The sequence below is a fragment of the Schistocerca nitens genome, chromosome 1 (genome assembly GCF_023898315.1).
Source record: "Schistocerca nitens isolate TAMUIC-IGC-003100 chromosome 1, iqSchNite1.1, whole genome shotgun sequence".
Lineage (NCBI taxonomy): Eukaryota > Metazoa > Arthropoda > Insecta > Orthoptera > Acrididae > Schistocerca > Schistocerca nitens.
The window spans coordinates 1,167,436,911-1,167,456,833 of NC_064614.1; positions in this window are offsets into that span (position 1 = coordinate 1,167,436,911).

The following is a 19,923-nucleotide window of genomic DNA, read 5'->3' on the forward strand; positions in this document are numbered from 1 at the left end:
GTGCTATTCATTTTGTAGATAGTTTGCCAAGCTATAATACCTACTTCATCAGCAAATTTAGCTTTTTTTGATGCGGAGCAGAACGACGGTTGGCGGAAGCTGCCACTGTTACGGGCATAGAAATTAAATATTTCATCGGCCCTCCTACAGCGCAGGAGAAAGAAAGGTAATAACCCGAAATATTATTAATCCATTTCTCTTTCAGCAAAATTAGCAGGTACAGAGGAGAATATTTTATTTCAATGTGAATCTGTAGCTAGATATTGGCAAAGATGAGCTAAGACTGCACGCTAAATTTCACGTAAAATTTCAAAGCAAGTAATGAATTTTGGTAAGATTCCCAGTGGGTTTGGTCTGATCTTACTATAAAAATATAAACAATTACCTTTTGTGTCTCATGTTCTAAGAGCAGCTTAGCAAAAATATTTTATTGTGCCAAAGAAATCCACTGCATATTTTTCAAGGGTAGCAAGTGCCCTAAGCATGGAACTCCACTCAGAAATTGATATTCAGCGCCTGTACAACACAATGCATACATGTCTGCATGCTTGCATTCAACATCTGGTGGTTATAACCGTTATTAACGTACCAGCATTTCTCATTAGTAATGGCTTATCTATGGCTTACATTAACCTGTTGACCTTGCAGTGTTAATCTCTTAAATATATTACCTAAACAAACTTATTCCCGAAATTTCATTAATCTGCATTAATTATTTTTTGGTATTGTGTTTTTTCTTTTCAATCAGAGTAGAAAGAACTCCCAAAAAAGAAATGTTACAATTTCAAAAGTTTCCTCAGTTAAAAACAGCTTAAATAAATATGTGAAAATACTATTAAAAATAATTAAAATGTTCAGTTAGAAAAGAAACTGAAAATAATTCAAAAAAATAATGTAAACATGAGAGAGAAGGTAAATGAGGGTATGAACCAAAAATTGGAGATTAGTGAACAAGAGGATGACAGTAACTGTTTCTGCTTAGTGAGTCTTGGATCATTTTATAATAGTAAAGCTAAATATATATGGATCTAGTTTACAGAATGTAGGGAGTGAGGACCTGATTGATGTACCCCACTCTCGAAATTGAGAGTGTGAGCTCGAAAGTGTTAGGTTAATGTAGGACCTTACGTTAAATATTTACTGACATTAGCATACCACTTTAAAATAAGATTGGTCGCAAATATATACTAGCGCTTTATCAACATCATTGCTTCATTTTTCTATCGTCAATAAACCTTTTTTACTACATACATGTCACAGAAAATTAATTTCTAAGCCTAGTAGGTGTCACCAGTTACGATGCAAAAGTTTGAAACGTCGCTCAAAGGCACCTACAGCCTTCCTGTGTAATGGTGCAAAAGCGTGGCGCCTTGCAACATCACAGTCTGGCGCGTGACGCTTCAAACAGGGAGGTGCCGACACATTTGAAAAGAAGACTGGAGTTCAGAAGTCAATGTGAGGTGTAACGTGGGTTAATGTTGTCACACTGACGGAAAATTTCGCCACAATTCTGCCCAGTGTCACCGTAGGTGTGTCGAATGTTGGTAAGGTGGTCACATTTTACGCCTTGTTTTAACGCCTCTGCGATTGAGTTCAGAAGCCTGAAGCCCAGCATTGAAATCACGCGCGTTTCATATGGGTGGCCGAGGAGAACATTTCAGACAGCACCGATATGTATCGACATAAGACTTCCACAGGTGGTGCCATAAAATGCATCAATGAAACCACCCCCTCCTTTCGGGCGTTTATACCCATACTTTTCGCGTCGAAAGCGACACTTTGCAGTGTGCGATTAACAACAGTACTACTATATTCGTGACATTCTTTGACACTGTTGATTCCTCCCCACTCCCCCCCCCCCCCCGCCGCCCACCGCCACCCTTACTATTCAACCATTCTCCAACGACACCGGTGGTATGCAACCCAACTGAATGCGATCACGCTCCTTTTAATTGTATGGCGACAGCTTTGGTATACGGTAGAACTACTGCTAGGGACCATTCAAACACATCCGACGAAATGTGAGCGTGATGCGAGGCTGTAAAGTTAATTTATGACTTTTTGGTCCTCCCTTGGCATCATCTCGAGGGGATGCGACGTCGACTGTGCTGGCGTAAGTTGTCGCCAGCACGCCGGTCGGCGAAGATGTAGCAAGAAGATCGATAGCAGGCGCCTATCAGGAGAGAGGCCAAGGACAGACTCGCAAGCCATACGTCACCAACGCCGTCTCGACAGCAAGTATTTAGATCGCCTCCGTGGACAGTCAGTCTCAGTTACTAGCTCAGCCACTGTCGCACCAACTCGCTTTCCATTTTGGCGTGTGTCATTCACCGCATAGGCCACTTGTACTTCACCAGCAGTGAGGCTAACGTGGACTAATATTGAAGAGCTTGTACCAAAACTCATGGACGCTCTTAAAGTTAAGTATCTGTTTAAGTAAATAAGGAACCCTGTTAATACATGTGTGCAGTTTTGTTGTAGAAAGAGGATACAGGCCACCAAACAGCATCCTCTTCCTTGATTCCTATGGTACAAGACCCAACAGTGGCGACGAGGATAATTCAGTGGTAATCGAAGTTAATCAACTTTGGCCAAAGATTTTCCTTGCTTCTCTTTATTTTAGATTGCAAGGGTGCTCATTTCTGTTTGCTCAGTTGTTGTGTTCTTGCATGTATTCCTGAGGACAGGGGGAGAGCCGCAGAGCTAATCAATTTCTGTTTTCAGAGGCTTTGCTTGTTTTTCGGTATAACTTAACCTCGCCCCCTCCACCCCCTGCCCCCGCGCCTCGGCCACAGACGAACCATCTGATGGATCTAACACAACCTTATCAGTATCAGAACCAACAAATTGCTGCCCTACCAACAACGGTACCACAACTACTGGCTGCGAAAGACACGTCGGACGTACTATAGACTAACCAACCAGCCCAACAAGTGCCGCCGACCAGCATACCACGATCCCGCAGTTTAATGACACAGAAGAGGCTTGGCTCGAATACCTGACTCAGTTTGAAACACATTCTCAAGATCATCGCCTTCGAGGTACTGTAAAGTTACAATACCTCCTTTCGATTGCGCGGTCCCCAGTGTTAAGATTAATACAAAAACTCTTCCCAATCGCGTCTTTCGAGAAACTCAGCTATGACAAGTAACCGCAGCATTAACTCAGTACCATGAGCAGCAAATTCAAGGAGCTGCAATTAGATATCAGTTTTTTTCGGTTGCAGAAAAAGCCGGAGCAGCCGTACCGCCAGTAGCACACGGAATTAACGGGCATGACTAGGAAGTGTGAATTTAAGTGTAGTTGAGGCAACTTTTACAGTCGGCCCATGATACGAGATGCTATAACATTAAGTGTCCCTCATAGCAGAATTCGGGAACAAATCTTAAAGTAGCCTGATCTAGCACTTCCGCAAGTATTGCAAATCTTAGAGCAATATGATTCGGGTGCCCTAGCGGCCACTATGTTTGACGAGGCACCGAATTGTCGGATCGACTCGCCCCTTGCTCGCGACCATCCTAAGCAGCCAAAACAACGAGCGGGCATACAGCCGCGCGGACAGCCAGGTAGGTGTGTAAACAGGCCTGTGATTTTAGTTAAGCCTTGCCCTAGACGTTTTTCTCTCCATAAAAGATAGGATTACCCATCACGTAACACAACGTGCTACACCTGGGGAAAAAAAGGCCGTGTCCAAGCAGTTTGTTGGCAACGGCACAAAAACGCCAATTTTGCCCCCTCCCGGAACAAATAGGCTCGTGCACATGCAGTTAACGTTGTGTTTTCCAAATCTACAACAGATTCTGACAAATGTTAGAATAAGGCTGTGCCTCCTTCTCGCCCTAGTTGTGTGCGACGATGTTCCAACGAACTTTGTCTCATTACGCACTGCTGGCCAACGTGTAAACTTTCAGTTAGACACAGGTGCCTCAGTGACTTTGCTTAAGGGTGCCACGTTCCAACAGTTAGACTCACCACACCCTTCTAAATCTAGAAAGCACTTTACTGCTTACAACGGACAGAAAATTTTAATGCTTAAGCATTGTAGTTTGCCTGCCACTTACAAATCTCACACTAGAGTAGTGAATTTTACTGTGTTGAAAACAAGAGACAGTGAGAACATTTTCAGTCTAGATGCCTTTGATTTCGGAAAAATGGTTCAAATGGCTCTGAGCACTATGGGACTTATCGTCTGAGGTCATCAGTCCCCTAGAACTTAGAACTACTTAAACCTAACTAACCTAAGGACATCACACACATCTATGCCCGAGGTAGGATTCGAACCTGCGACCGTAGCGGTCGCGCGGTTTCAGACTGCAGCGCCTAGAACCGCTCGGCCACCCCGGCCGACGCCTTTGATTTGTTTGGCCTTGGCATTCAAGACAATGTACTCTCAATATCGGCTTTTCACTCGAAAGACAATGTAGCTAGCTTGCTTAAAGCATTTCTTGGACTATTTTCAGACGGAATGGGAAAAGCTGATAACTTTGTAGCGCATGTTACATTGAAAGGTAATGCACAACCTAAGTTTTTCCGTGCCAGCCCCGTTCCAATTGCTTTAAGAGACAAAGTAGACAGTGAATCGAAAGAATTGCAAGTTCATGGTGTAACTGCTCGTCTTCAAGCTAGTCAATGGGCAACTCCTCTCATTTTTTTGCCTAAGGCTTCTGGTCGCATTCGCATTTGTGTTGACTACAAGTTTACAGTCAGCCCACAGACAGTAGTTGACATCAGTTACTTCGCCCTGAGGGACTCAAGGTCAGGTTTGGTGAAGGACGTTACATTTCTAAGATAGATTTGCGTAATGCCTACTTGCAAATTCTATTGGATGAAGAATCACAGAAAGTGTTTGTTATAAATACACAGATATGACTGCTCAAGTATTTGCGTTTGCCCTTCTGCAGTGCTTACGAACATGCCATTTTTCAACGTTATTTGGAACAGCTGACTGCTAAATTGCCATTTCGTTCAAACTACTGTGACGATAATGTCGTCTCAGGTCGTACAACAGGAGAACATATAGTCAATTTGCGTAGTGTTGTCAGAAGCAGGGCTCAAGTATCGTCTCGAAAAGTGTGTCTTTTTTCAAGCTTAACTACAGTACTTAGGTCTTGTGATAAACAGTCAGGATGTGCACCCCCTCCAATCTCATTTCCTTGCAACTCACGATCTGCCTGTTCCTCGCAATGTGTCTGAATGGCTCAACTGGCTCTGAGCACTATCAGACTTAACAACTGAGGTCATCAGTCCCCTAAAACTTAAAACTACTTAAACCTAACTAACCTAAAGACATCACACACATCCATTCCCGAGGCAGGATTGGAACCTGTGACCGTAGCGGTCACGCGGTACCAGACTGAAGTGCCTAGAACCGCTCGTCGACATCGGCCGGCTAATGCGTGCGAACTGCAGTCAGTACGGGGCAAGATGACATACTACATTCGGTTCATACCGAATGCCGCTCGGATCACGGCTCCATTGCATCAATTTCGTCGCAAAAACTGTATCTTTTATGTGGACTACAGACTGTCAAGACACATTTAGGAAACTCAAAAATTCCTTGCTAAGTGACAGATGCTTAGTCCATTTTGACCCTGCCAAGCCAGTAATTTTGCAAGTCAACGCTTCTTCCTACGGAAGCGGCGCAGTGCTTTCACAAAGAATTGGTGCACAAGACAGACCTATTGCTTTTGGCACAAAGGTGCTCACCCAAACGCAGTGCAGTTATTAACAAACAGAAAAACAAGCTCTCGCTATTGGGTATGGTGTGACCCAATTTCATTACTATTTGTATGGTCGCAAGTTCTATTTAGTGACAGATCACAAGCCATTGAAGTCCTTGTTTCATTCGTCAAAGCCGGTTCCTACACGCACTGCTAAAAAATTGCAACGATGGGCTTTGTTGTTTTCGCAATGTCAGTATGAAATTGTGTACAGACCTACGGCAAGGCATAGCAATGCAGACGCCCTATCTCGCCTTCCGATTAGCCTAGACTCTGATTTCGATGCATCTGCCGCTTCTTGTTGCCAAATAGACGCGCAGGACTCTGAATTCCTAGAATCATTTCCCTTGCGCAACAGAAAAATTGCACAGACCACGGGTGGAGACCCACATCTGAAGATTTTGTTGCACTACCTTCGCACTTGGCTGTCTCATATATTGAACAGTATCCAGAACTCAGTAGTGAGTCGATATTTTGCACGTGGGTGTAATATTTCAGTTCAACAGGGTATGATTCTAGTTCAAAATGACAGTGGACTATGTCGTTTTCTTGTTCCGAAAGTGTTACAAAAGGAAGTGTTGCGTTTTCTCCACTAAGGACGTTGGGGAAGTGCTCCCACTAAACAGTTAGAGTGATGCCACTGTATTTGGCCGAGAATGGACGCCCATATTGAACAGTTGACATCACAGAATCGCATGCGCGGAAAACCAATCCACTCTGCCACAAACATTTTCAGCTTGGAGTAAGACTCAATCTCCTTTGCAACGAGTGGACATTGACTTTGCGGGACAATTTTGGAACACTCGCTGACTCATAGTGGTAGGTTCTTTTAGCAAGTTCCCATTTGAGGTGCCATTGTCTTCTACCACAGGAAGTAGCATTATTCAAGCGTTGTCCTCCATATTTTGCGTAGAATGGTTGCCAGAAGTAGGAGTACTTGTGGTGGACAATGGACCACAGTTCACTTCACGTGATTTTGAACAGTTTTGTGAAAGAAGTGGCATTCGTTATCTAACTAGAGCCCCGTTTCAACCACAGTCCAGTGGAGAAGCACAGAGCTTCGTACAGATGGCCAAACTTCCCAACACCCATACATGGGAACAGGCGCTGCAATTCTTTCTCGCCTCCTATCGGTCTCACCCACGAGGCGCACCATCACCGGCTGAACTTCTACATGGCTGCCGCCATCGGACACTGCTACACTTGCTACACCAACCGCAGCATCCGGCGCCGCCAATCTTCTGCAAGTATCGCTTCGTGCCACATGACTTGTCCCTTTCAGGGTTCTTGGCAACCATGGTAGCTGGAAAAGAGGTGTGGTCCAGGAATATACAGGCTTGATTGCAGGTCCCAATGCTTTTTAAGTTTAGCCACCAGAACGAAATTTGGTAGTGTAATTTGCCCAGTGATTCTGCTGGTTTCCTTCTCTCAGATTCAGTGACTCACAGGAACCGCGCGGCCTTCGCAGCCACCCGCTGGAGCCGCCATGGCACCCCAGGAGGGGTGGATGGACGATGCGCCCTCGCCCTGCCATCCCTGCTCGCTGACCCAATGGACCTGGACCCTCTATCACCACCACCGTCGCTGTCATCGCCCCACGGCACGCCCTCAGGCCTGGACGTGTGACCTGGCAGCAGTTTTCTGGAGGATGTTCCTGTTGCCTCACAAGCCAGATGATGGCTACGGTCGGGTGTACACCGTCCTTCATCTCAATGTCAGGACTTTTTCTTCCCTCCCCATTGTCGTCCTCCCTGCACGACGACAGTGTGGTATTTCTTGGGGGGGAGGGGAGGGGGTGAAATGAGCTGGCATAACCTGTCACCAGGACACCGGTCGGCATAGATGTAGCAAGAAGATCGGTAGTAGGCGATGGAACAAGCGCACCTATCAGCAGAGAGGCTAAACACAGACTCGCAAGCAATACACCGCCAACGCCTTCGCCACTGCGGACAGTCAGCCTCAGTCTCAATTACTGGCTCACTCACTGTCGCACCTACTCGCATTCCAGTCTGGCGTTTGTGATTCATCACATAGCAGGACTTGTACTTCATCAGCAGTGAGAATAATGTGGACTAATACTGAAGTAAAAAAAAGGAACCTTTTAATACAAGTGTGTAGTTGTGATGTAGAAAGAGGATATAGGCCACCAAACTACATCCTCATCCCTGATTCCTGTGGTACAAGAATCTAATTGACTGACACATGCATGAATAAAGTGGCAAAGGGTCCATCGACCCCTTGGTCTCTCTATTAGCTGTACCATTCTCGCGAGAGAGGGAGACACAGACAAACACACACACACACACACACACACACACACACACACACACAGAGAGAGAGAGAGAGAGAGAGAGAGAGAGAGAGAGAGAGAGAACGAAACAAATTGAAAGCTGAGACAAACATTTAAACATGGGTTTCTAGACTTCAGTGCGATTATACATCAGTTTACACTACTTTTCAAAGACTGAAACTGGTCATAATTATGTTGTGGACTCCTATACTGTCTTATGAATCTGACTTTTGTTATGAAGTGCCTCACAGCTTTGCGTTACTCGTGTCAATTTCACTTACAAATGTTTAGAAATAAATTTCTTTGTATCGATTTCTGCTGTGTATTTACACATAAATTGTTTAGTATAGTTGCAAGTATGGTTTTCAGAGGCACAAGGAAGGAAGGGAGCGAGGAAGAAAGAAAGGAAGATTAGAATTTTAACGTTTCATCGACAGTGAAGTTAATACAGACGGAGCAAAAGCTCCGATTATGAAAGGATGGGAAAGGAAATCGGCGTACTGTTTTCAAAGGAGTCATCCCAGAATTTGCCTGGACTGATCAGGGAAAACCATGAGAAAGCAAAATCTGGACTGGCGGACGCAGATCTGAACCTTCAGAATATGAATACAATGTACTAACGACTGTGCCACCTCGAAAGATAACCTGTTTTGTAATAAAATGTCGCTGCTTAACGAAAGTAGGAGTCAAAATTCCATCCCTGTGTTGGATCACAGATAATAAGAGCAATTAATATCGTAAAAAGAGGTAACACAATCTTAATTAGAGCAGACAACATTTATTAGAAGTAGCTGCTAACATTGACAGAGTGGCGAGGTAATTGGACGAAGAGCACTAGATAATTCTTCGATTAAGAAATGGAATACCGAAGTAATTTAATGAGCTTCGTACGCCGAACTTCAGTCGTAGCGCGGGTGACTGCTGGAGTAGTCGACAACCAACGACTGTAACAAATAAACGTAATGCTTGACGTTATTCTTTTAGTTTATGATGTACTCAGTCAAGAATATTAAGATATAACTAAAACACAATGTCCATGGCCGTAAAAAAGGTGTTTTAAAGTGATTCTCTTACTGTATATTCAAGTAGAAACTCTTACATATTTTCTTGTAGTACACACAGCTTAAGATGAGTGAGTATACTTTCAAGAACGCCATTAAACCTCTGTACGTGGTGAGTAGATTATGTGGTCTCCTCGTGACGAGTAGCGAACACAAGAATCTGGAAACCACCAGTTGTAAAGTGCGGTGTAGGAAATATACCAGCACTGTCACAACCGTAGTGTGGTTAGTATGTATCGTGGTAATTGGCTTATACTGTAGCTACAGCCACATCTGGACACAGACACTGCCATTCAGTATCCATACTCAGAAACTGCCTGTTGTTTTGGGCTTTCTTTTGACGTGGATGCAATCAGCTGCTCAGTTAAGCTCATGTCTGATGACCCGTTGCAAGCTTGTAAGTGAAATTATCAGTCTCGTGGATACAGTGGACGGGTTACTTTCGCAGCAGCAGCGCAGCTACAGGAGACAAGCATTCGTACAGACTCGGCGGGTCTCACTTGCTGTCTTTGTAGGATTTCTTGCGCTCGTTTTAGGTCTTATTGTGATCAGTGAAAAGGAAGCTATTGGTGGTGGTTGGCACTATAAACCCGTTTATTACTTTGGAGCCTACTCTTGGCTTTGGTACATGCAGTTTCTCGGGGTAGTGGCTGTGGTGCGACACCGGATGGGTGCCATTCGCTGGCAGCTGCTGAGGAGTGTGAGGCCACCGCTGCGCAGGGAGGCGGAGCTGGAGGAGGCGGCGACCTCCGGAGAACAGTGGTGGGTGGCGGAGGGTGAACTGCGGCGGCTGCAGCGCGCCAGGCTGGCTCTGCACCGCGTCGCCTGCCTCTGCGGTCAACACTTTGGGTTCGCCCTGTCATTACAAGTCCTCAGCAACTTGATACAAATGGTGTCACTAGCCTACTCGGTTGTGCTGTTGGTACCCAAATGGCCCGATTTCACGAGAACCATATTCGTGAGTTGTTCAGTGCTGCTCGTTATGTGTAGCAACCAACTGGTAATGTGCTTGTTGTGTTCATCTGCAGCAGAGCGAGCAGCCGCCGTCGGCGTGTTACTGGACAGGTGTCAGTCACTCGCGCGACACGATACAACACTACGTGCCCTTCGTTTGTCCGTGAAGGAATTGCAGTTCTCTGCTGCCGGTTTCTTTAACGTCGATCTGCGGCTATTTGTGACTCTTTCTAGTGCTTCTGTCACTTATGTCATAATACTCTCTCAATTTTATATGTAAAAATGAAATTTGGTTATAATTTCATAGTTAATCTACCGCGAAGCTGAACATTACACATGCTGGATAACGTCGGACTTCTGTTACAAAATAATCATAGTGTTTCTGTGGCACCATTTATGTATGTGTGTGTGTGTGTTTTTTTTTTTGGGGGGGGGGGCGGGGACGGTCGATCGAAACGAGGTTATCTGCATCCATATTACGATAGTTAGAAATGAATGTGGTTAATACGTTAAAACATTAAGGAGAGGTACATACAATCTTAAGAAATAATTGCACTTACTCTCTCCCACACTCACCCTCGTTCTCCCACACAATCAGACTGTCACGAAACCTTTAGTATTTTAAAATTGTCGATTCGATTGCGGATAACACAAACCTAAAGCTAAAATAACTGATCATTTCCAAAAAAGGGTGAAGGAACCAGTGATCATGATAATACATTATATAGGGCTCACCTTTTTTTTAGAGTTGAACCTTTCACAGAGTCTTACAACTCGTACAATAACTGTCTCATTGTCATCCAAAACCGAGGGCAGATCTGCCGTTGCTTTAGTCACTGCCCTCTTGTTTGAATACGGAATGCAGTTAAGTGAAATGTGTCGTAATGCGACGTGTACAGTACAAGCACCATACTTTCGAGGGTCTTCTGGATGGAATATGAAGCCATTCATCAAAGAAATGTGTCCCTTACGAAGATGACTCATTACTTTACCTCGTCTGTGAGGCTGGAATGTGGACTGACATGGCCAAATTGCGACCTTACTAACAGAGCTTACTGACTATCACTTCCAGCCACTTTCTTCCCCTCCAGACACGACTCTATACCTTAACAGCAATGTGATAGCATATAGGATGATGATTCAATGAACCATTCGTCACTACACGCCTCCTTGGCTGCTTCATCCGATATTCCGTTTGCCTGTATTCCCATTAAGGATACAGTAACTGTCGATGATGTGCAGACTAGATTAATAGCTGATCTTCTGTATCTTCCCACGAACAGCCTCCCAAAGCTTAGGTGTTTTCTTCATAAATTTTGAAGCACCATCGCTGGCACTGTTTCTGAAACCGTAGTTAAATGTATCCGAATGCGGTGTATGCCTCAGGCTGCCAGAAAGAAAAGAACAGGACATATTGTGACAGACTAGCTACCACTGGCAGAAGTAGCATATATGGGTGGATATAAAACTCACATACTAATTATAAAACTCCAAAAATTTCACCAACGAAAGTGTTAATGTTTTACCCTTGTACTCCGCAAAATGTTTGTACAACGCTGTGTACTTCAACATGTTTGTGATGTTGCTTTATGTAGATGTGAAATACTAGATACATTGACACAGTAATCAGTTTCTGAGAAAATATATTCGTAATTATCTACATGAAACAAGTGGATGACCAGTGTGTAAACATAATTTCTCCTCAATTTTTAATTTGATGAGGAGATTTGTAGGAATGTTGTGGAATTGTCAGAGTGGTACGGTAATATTGGACTTGCAGCGTCATGGTACAGTATTGCATATATTCACACAAATTCACAGACAGAATATTTATTATGCACAATATTTCTTATATTATTACCTAATTTTTACTACTATGTGTGTGTGAGCAGGAAGTATATCAAATTTATGTAATTTCTGATTGTATAATGCCATTCACTGATTGTGCAACATGTATCAAACAACTGTTTCTCACCATCACAATTTAGTTCTGTCAGTCTCTTCATTAAATGCAGACACTAGGTCAACAGAATGTATTATGCAGCCTAATGAATGGCATATGTTGGTGTGTTGTCATTATAAATCACCAACATAGTGACATATGGTCTTTAAATTCAGCACAGATGTGAGAATAGTGCAATGAATTATAGTAATAGTATATTATTATTAGTGTTTGCCAGTATATGGATTTAGTTATTTGCATTGTTTCAACAAATATGATCAATAAATATTTTTTACACTTTACAGTAACTGACATTTATGCTCAAATAATCGTCCTAAGCAATATTTTCTTCAAAGCTTCCAGCACACTTGTCTACCTAGTTGCCTACATAAAACTGCCTGTCTTTTCTCAGTCACTATGTGAGTTTCATAAATTCCTCAGAATTTTTATTTTTTTCCTTCGAATGCTGCTCTGTATCAATTGAGTTGTTTATCATACTTAGTTTTGCACTCATCTTATTTCCAAAAATTTACACCAGCTGGAGGTGGAAATTTAACTGTCATGTAGTACATCACATGAGGAAGAATGCCTATTTAGTATGGGCTAAAATACATAACACATTAATAGTGAGATTAAAATTCAGTACCTTGACAGACTTTAGAGGTTTGGCACTAGCTTCAATCCTTCAGGATATGGAAAGAATCTCAACAATTATTTAGGCATTTAACTAATATGACTTATGCAGATCAAGGAAATTCTAGTTAGCATTGCCAGATGGAAACTAGTATCCCGTTCTCCAAAAAATGTTGTATTGAACAAAAATCACCATGCAAACTTGTACAAGAATAGTAAACGATTGTGAGACAGTAACTGTGTGCTTTTTTCCAAAAAGGACGTTAATATGAAATTCAAGACTTCCTGCAGAATAATATTTACGTTGTTTTATGATATTTGCTTAAAACGCAGATGAACTAACTTATTACTATAACTTGTTGAAGTTAATATTTTTTATTTGTAAATAGCCAAATATTTTAACAAATGATATTGTTATAAAAATTTTCTCAGGTTTAATACATTTTTTATGTTTCGTGGAAAGAGCAGTATGAATTGGGAACACTAATGATCGGTTCACTGAAGTATCAACAATTTTGCCACAGTAATAACTGTCGTCATTACTTTTAACAGTCTTATTAGATGGGAAAGTAGAAATGCATACAAATTATTTCAAAACACTGTACTCAATAATAAATTTTCCTCTGAAAACTATATTCTGGTGAACTGTTAACCTGAGGTTTAATCTGCTCTCAAATATATATAGAAAAAGAGCACTTTATGCAGTACTTATAAACAGCATCAATCATAACTATATGTATCTTATAAGAACTACATGATCAGAAACAATAATGTCATTATTTATAATGAACACAGTTCCTTTGTAATATTAACATATATTGTTATGTGTGATTTGTACGCTTTAATCATTTAACCTCTTTGTATTGGAAGTGAATAAACAAAATATGTAACTTCAGATGCATATATTATCCAATTAATAGTAAAACACTTAAATAACTCTTTACACTTCTTTAATTTTTGCTCAGATATCTCCTTCACATGCTTTTTTCAGGAAATAAAAATTTCTATCTGAAATACATTATGTTGTTATTAGATTTAGCGGCAGTTGAAGATTTCTTGACGTTTGAAAAGGTATGTCCAGATTATACTGTTATATGAAAGTGACTTATGAACTGTGTCAAGAAAAGAGATAAAAGCATTTGAGAAGTGGTTTCACAGAAGCATCGTCAGATTTAAGTGGACCTATAAGGTAAAAAATTATTTGCTTAACATTAAGTGGAGGAAGGGAAATAATGGTAATTTAAGTGTCAAGACCTCAGGAAATAGCTTCTGTGGTAATGGAAAGAGCTGTAGAGAGCCTCACATTTAAGCGAATTCTTAGATTGCTACATATACAACTATGTAAGGAGCCCCTCCTTAGAGATGCAGAGATTATTGCAGGATTAGAAACTAGTGGGTCACATCCAACGAGTTTAAAGACCGATGACTCAGAAAATAAAGTTTTCATATCTATTATCCTGCATATGTTAATGTACTACAAAACCGACCTTTTCTTTTTGGGTGAGGTGCTATGAAATTTTGGAATGTAACTTATCCATTTATGATTATTAGTATTCTTGAATATTTTTCCCTTTGAAGATAATTTTTTTGATAATCTATTCATATTCACTAAAGAATTAATTTTATTTTATATATTACTTGAAAGCACTAAAGAATATTTGTTTTCTATTATCTTTTTAAGAGAAATTCTGTTCTGGAAAAACTGTAAAGAAATCATTAATATTGTTACGTTTCTGTGTTAAATATAGGTAATAAATTTTTTAGAAAACCCACCATTTTGTTAGTAGTTATATTTTTCATTAATTGTACATATTTTGGTTGGTTGGTTGTTTGGGGAAGGAGACCAGACAGCGTGGTCATCGGTCTCATCGGAGTAGGGCAGGATGGGGAAGGAAGTCGGCCGTGCCCTTTCATAGGAACCATCCCAGCATGTGCCTGGAGTGATTTAGGGAAATCACGGAAAACCTAAATCAGGATGGCCGGACGCGGGATGGAACCGTCGTCCTCCCGAATGCGAGTCCAGTGTCTAACCACTGCGCCACCTCGCTCGGTGTGTACATATTTTCCTGAGCTCATTTCAGTTCATTCTACCAGTAGTAAGTCTTAAGTTTAAATTGAATGAATAATGTATTTCCAAGAGTTCCATTGCATTTGTTTGTGTAACTCATTCAAATGCAGTCCATCTATGTATATTTATAATATGTGTAATAAATTTAGAGCTACTTATTACACAAGAATTTGTAACTCCAACTATTCTATTCTTAGCGTTTTATCCTTGAAGATACGGAAGTTATGTAAGGATTTACTTTTTAGAATTATATAGTTATACAGATTGTCTAATTTAACACAAAATTAATTGTATAACTTAGAATTATATTAATAGTTTTAAACGAGGTGATCTTTCGAATATCAGGTGTAGAGCTGGTGTACCTGATGATGCAATGTCATTTATGGAAGTCAATAAAAGTCCTACACTTAACTCTGTGTTAAAGAATGACGTTATTTCAGTTTCTGTGAATACTTGATTTAGTACCTATTTTCATTGAAACTAGACTTTTTGTTTCAATTGACTGCCTCATTCCTTGAATTCTAATACCCAGCAGCTATAAGATCTGTTCCTTCATCACATTGTACTCTTAACCTACGCCGTCTGGTGAGGCAGTGGGGCATTTGTTGATATCATGAAAATGTTTTTTTTATGAGGTGATGAAAATTTTTCTGAATTTTATGGGAATGATGAATGGTTGTGCAATATGGTGGCACATAGGTCAATTTTTCTGGTGGTGACAGTAGGATGCTGTGGAATGTAAGTTTATTTAAGCTATCGAAACAGATACTAATATTACGAAGCCCAAGTGGGTGAACATTTCGTGGAAACCCATAGACTGACGGAAGCATAAATCTGCGCAGTTCAGAATTTAAAAATAAAGTTTACAGGCATTGCAACAAGGACTTAAAAGAATCAAACCAAAAATCACTTAAAATAATACTGTTAAATTAGGGCTCCCATGAATGTATGCAAATATTTCCGAACACTACGGAAAAAAATCTGTTGAAGAGAAGATGCAGATCCAAGCCAGGGACGTGAAAAGGTGCAGCTTACAGCGACACACTATGAGGTGTCATGGACTGTGGCGGTGATGAGTGTCTAGGGAAATGGGGACAGGATGCGGTGAGCGTCAGATGAGTTCCCTCTCTAGTGCACAAAGTAGTGTCGAGCATAAACTTCGCAAGCTTTACTAAATACCAATGCACAGAGTGACTCAAATGCAGTTACTCTTGCAAATGTGAGCAACAAACTTTCTTAAAATTGTTAAAACACAGGTAATCTGCAAATTATAAATAGTGAACGGTAAATTGATAATGTGCAAACTCTTGTGGTTTGTCAAGAATGAGAACAGTGATTGTTTCCTGACAGAATACCATTTTGAGCGATTTCGACGTTATACGTGATCGATGTTGCAACAACATTAGTGAAAATCAATTCAGGGCTCGCATTGTCACGTCATTTAAAACAGATTGTTTCTGTATGGACGATGAAATGTATGGTGATGAAGTCCCATACTCCTTGACAGAGTGTAGGGGAACGATGCGGGAGACCCGCACTGCCGTACTAGGCAAGGTTCTAGTGGAGGTGGTTTGCCATTGGCTTCCTCTGACCGTAATGAAGATGAATGATGATGAAGACGACACAACAACACCGAGTCATCTCGAGGCAGGTGAAAATCCCTTACTCCCCAGGAATCGAACCCGGGACGCCATGCTCGGGAAGCTAGAACGCTACTGCGAGACCACGAGCTGCGAACTAAAATGTATTAAGGCATCAATAAAACAGATGTAGGAAGTTGAGGTTATTTTTGTTTGCTGCAAACATTACTCCCTTCTCTGAGAGTATTCAAGCACTTCTCTGTGTCAGAAATTGCTAAAAATGTCTTTCCTGTACAGAGAGCAAGACGAAAGTTAGGAAATCCAGGTGACGTTACAGATGACAGTGCCGGCATACTAAAGATTCCGCCTGCAATATCTTGGAGCTGTCACTAACCACCAAATGCTCAAGTGCTCACTGAGACTATTCAGAATGTATCACTTCCTGCGGGATAACTAGTAAAGTTTAACTTACTTACGACGAAAACCTGCAGTTCCAGTTACATTATAAATCAGATATCTTAAGAGGCCAGCAGTTTACTGACTTTTTTGCAGGCCCCTTATAAAAGCCATCCGCTAGTGATGCTGTTAATTTTGAAAAATATTGACCACCATGGGAGTTTTCAGTCAGTTTGAGGACTGTCCTTATTCATTCGTTCTTTTTCTTGAGTCTCTGCTCGGCGCATGGTCAGAAACTGAAACTGAAAAAGAGATTACCGTCTACAAACAGATTGCAGTATCTCAGGAATACAGAAAAACGGAGATCACCAATATGTATGCATACCTCACAAAGAAAGACATTAAACCACAGCTAGTAACGTTTTAACTTTCGGGAACAACTGTAAATCTTAAACTAGGTTTGTAACTAAGGCCAGTTAGGGTTACGTATCGCACAAACCTGAGCACAGTTTCCGTAAAACAAATGTTAGCGTTGAAATCGAAATAAGCGACACACTTAAAACGCTCCTCCGTTATCGTATAGCCCCAAATTAGTGTATCAGTGCGTATTCAAATTAGATAACTATCTTATCTCAAGATCACAGATAAGGTAAAACTTTCCAAACCCACTCCCTCACCCCGAGAAAGCCTCTGCTTTTTGGGAGTGTGCATGTGTTATTTGGTGTAACCTGACACACCTGTGACGCACCGCGCGCCACTGCCACCAACAGGGAAACTGGATGAAATAAAACTGGCGGGAAACATCCCCCACGTTCCACAACAAAATAGCGGTATAACCCTACCCAACCTTTCGTCTTTCTTGAGCCTCGTCATTTGTGCTCTGTGCTCCACAGGATTTCTCTTCCTACATAATAACGCGTATCTAACAATTATCTGGTTTACTAACAATAATATTTTTAGGATATGTTATTGTTTCGTAGTATAATAGAAAACTTACATAGACTGATGTTAGTAGTTATACATCTGTACAGTGTGTGTGGTTAAAAGACTGTTTGGGGAACCACGTGTGTACGCTGAGGCGTGTGACCGCTAAATCGTAGGGCAGACACTCCCAGCTGAGACATTGTTGGTAAAACGCGAAAGCAACGAATGGTTAAACCGTGAAAAAATTACGGTCAGATGAGGGAAAGAGCAGAGATTGATTTCACCGGCCGAAATTTCTCATAAAAGAAAAGAATCTTATGACAAAAGGTTACACATAACACAAGAATTTAGCGTAGGAGACGAGGTACTACTTAGATCCCATTAAAAACCTTCCCTAAGGATGAAAAAGACTAGGTGTGGCAATTGACTTCTTCTTGACTATTTACAGCGGTAAGAATATTTCACCAAGGACGTTACGCAATGATATACTCAGATTCGGAAAAAAGGTAAAGGGATTGTATCCTCACTAGATCCTACAGAGCTACGTAGAAGATTAATAAGGTTTTATAGTTATTGTATCTCCAGTGGTGTAATATGTTTGTAGTTATCAATATTTCCAAACACAATGATGAAACTTTATAACGTAGTCTGATATGATATGACAGAATGTCCCATGTCAACCATGCTTAAAAAGAAAATAAAAGCATGAATGTGTATCAGTCAGCAACAAGTGGGGTACACATTTTGCTAAACACAATGACTTTACAGCAGCAATACGAACTATATGTGATATTAGTGGCTAGGCAAGCCATGTTACGTAACTTATGTTGAACACAGACTGATAGACATTTAATTTTTCTACGTTATCTGAATATTTTTCCTGTGTAATTCAGTGTAGGGATATGTCGTAGTATTCACGTGTACGAAAAACTATGGATTTAGTGCAAAAAACCTGGTAACTGAAAGTAAAAGTAAATACTGGTTACAGGGTTATTCATGCATGTACTTACCTCGACATACTTCCTACATGGGGGTCTGTTTTATGAGCAATCGGCAGGGCTGGCAATGGACAGCCCTCTATCACCAAAGGTTCCCACCCTATTCAAGGAAAGATTTGAAGAGCGGCCACATATCAACCCATGTGCTTTGTTAGATATTTGTCCCCATGGCAGGGAGAAGCTAGATCACCTTCTGGAACATCTGAATTCACGCCACCTGAATATAACATTCGCATTGGGAAAAAATGTTCAAATGTGTGAGAAATCTTATGGGACTTAACTGCTGAGATCATCAGTCCCTAAGCTTACACACTACTTAACCCAAATTATCCTAAGGACAAACACACACACCCATGCCCGAGGGAGGACTCGAAACTCCGCCGGGATCAGCCGCACAGTCCATGACTGCAGCGCCTGAGACTGCACGGCTAATCCCGCGCGGCACATTCGCATTGGAACTGGAGACCGCGCGGCACATTCGCATTGGAACTGGAGACCGCGCGGCACATTCGCATTGGAACTGGAGAACGGTGGACAACTCCCGTTCCTGCATGTCTTAGACAAGGGGAAGGCTGAGGGCACATCTGAGCCCAGTGTGTACCGCAAACCGACACACACTGACTTATACCCGCAAGCCAAAAGCTGCCACCATCCAGCACAGAAGAACGAAGTTCTCAAAACTCTAGTCCACAGAACACGTACTCTGTCAGACACCGACAGTTTGGCGATAGAAATAGAACACTTACAGTCGGTTTTCAGCATGAATGGATTCTCATCTAAAAAAATGGTTCAAATGGCTCAACTTCTGAGGTCATTAGCCCCCTAGAACTTAGAACTAGTTAAACCTAACTAACCTAAGGACATCACACACATCAATGCCCGAGGCAGGATTCGAACCTGCGACCGTAGCGGTCTCGCGGTTCCAGACTGCAGCGCCTAGAACCGCACGGCCACTTCGGCCGGCGATCCTCGTCTAGACACATCCAGAAGGCACTTCGACCTGCCAGTCAACCACAGAATCCAAAAGAAGACTCAGGAGGAGAAGAGGGTGGCATATGCTTGCTTGATCTCAGCTAAGACCAGCAGAATTCTCATGATACTTGACATCAAGAGCAAGTTTTGCCTACCCACTAGAACTGGGAGAATGTTGGGGACTGTAAAGGATGGCCTGGGGTTACAGAAGCCAGGCATTCACAACATACCATAAGAGTGTGGGATGTCACACATCAGCCAGGCCACCAGGACGGTGGACATCAGGTGTAAAGAACACCAGAGTGACACCAGACTCATACAGGCAGCCAAATCAGCCCTAGCAGAACACTGCCTAAGGGTCGGTCACTTGCTGAACTAAAGTGAC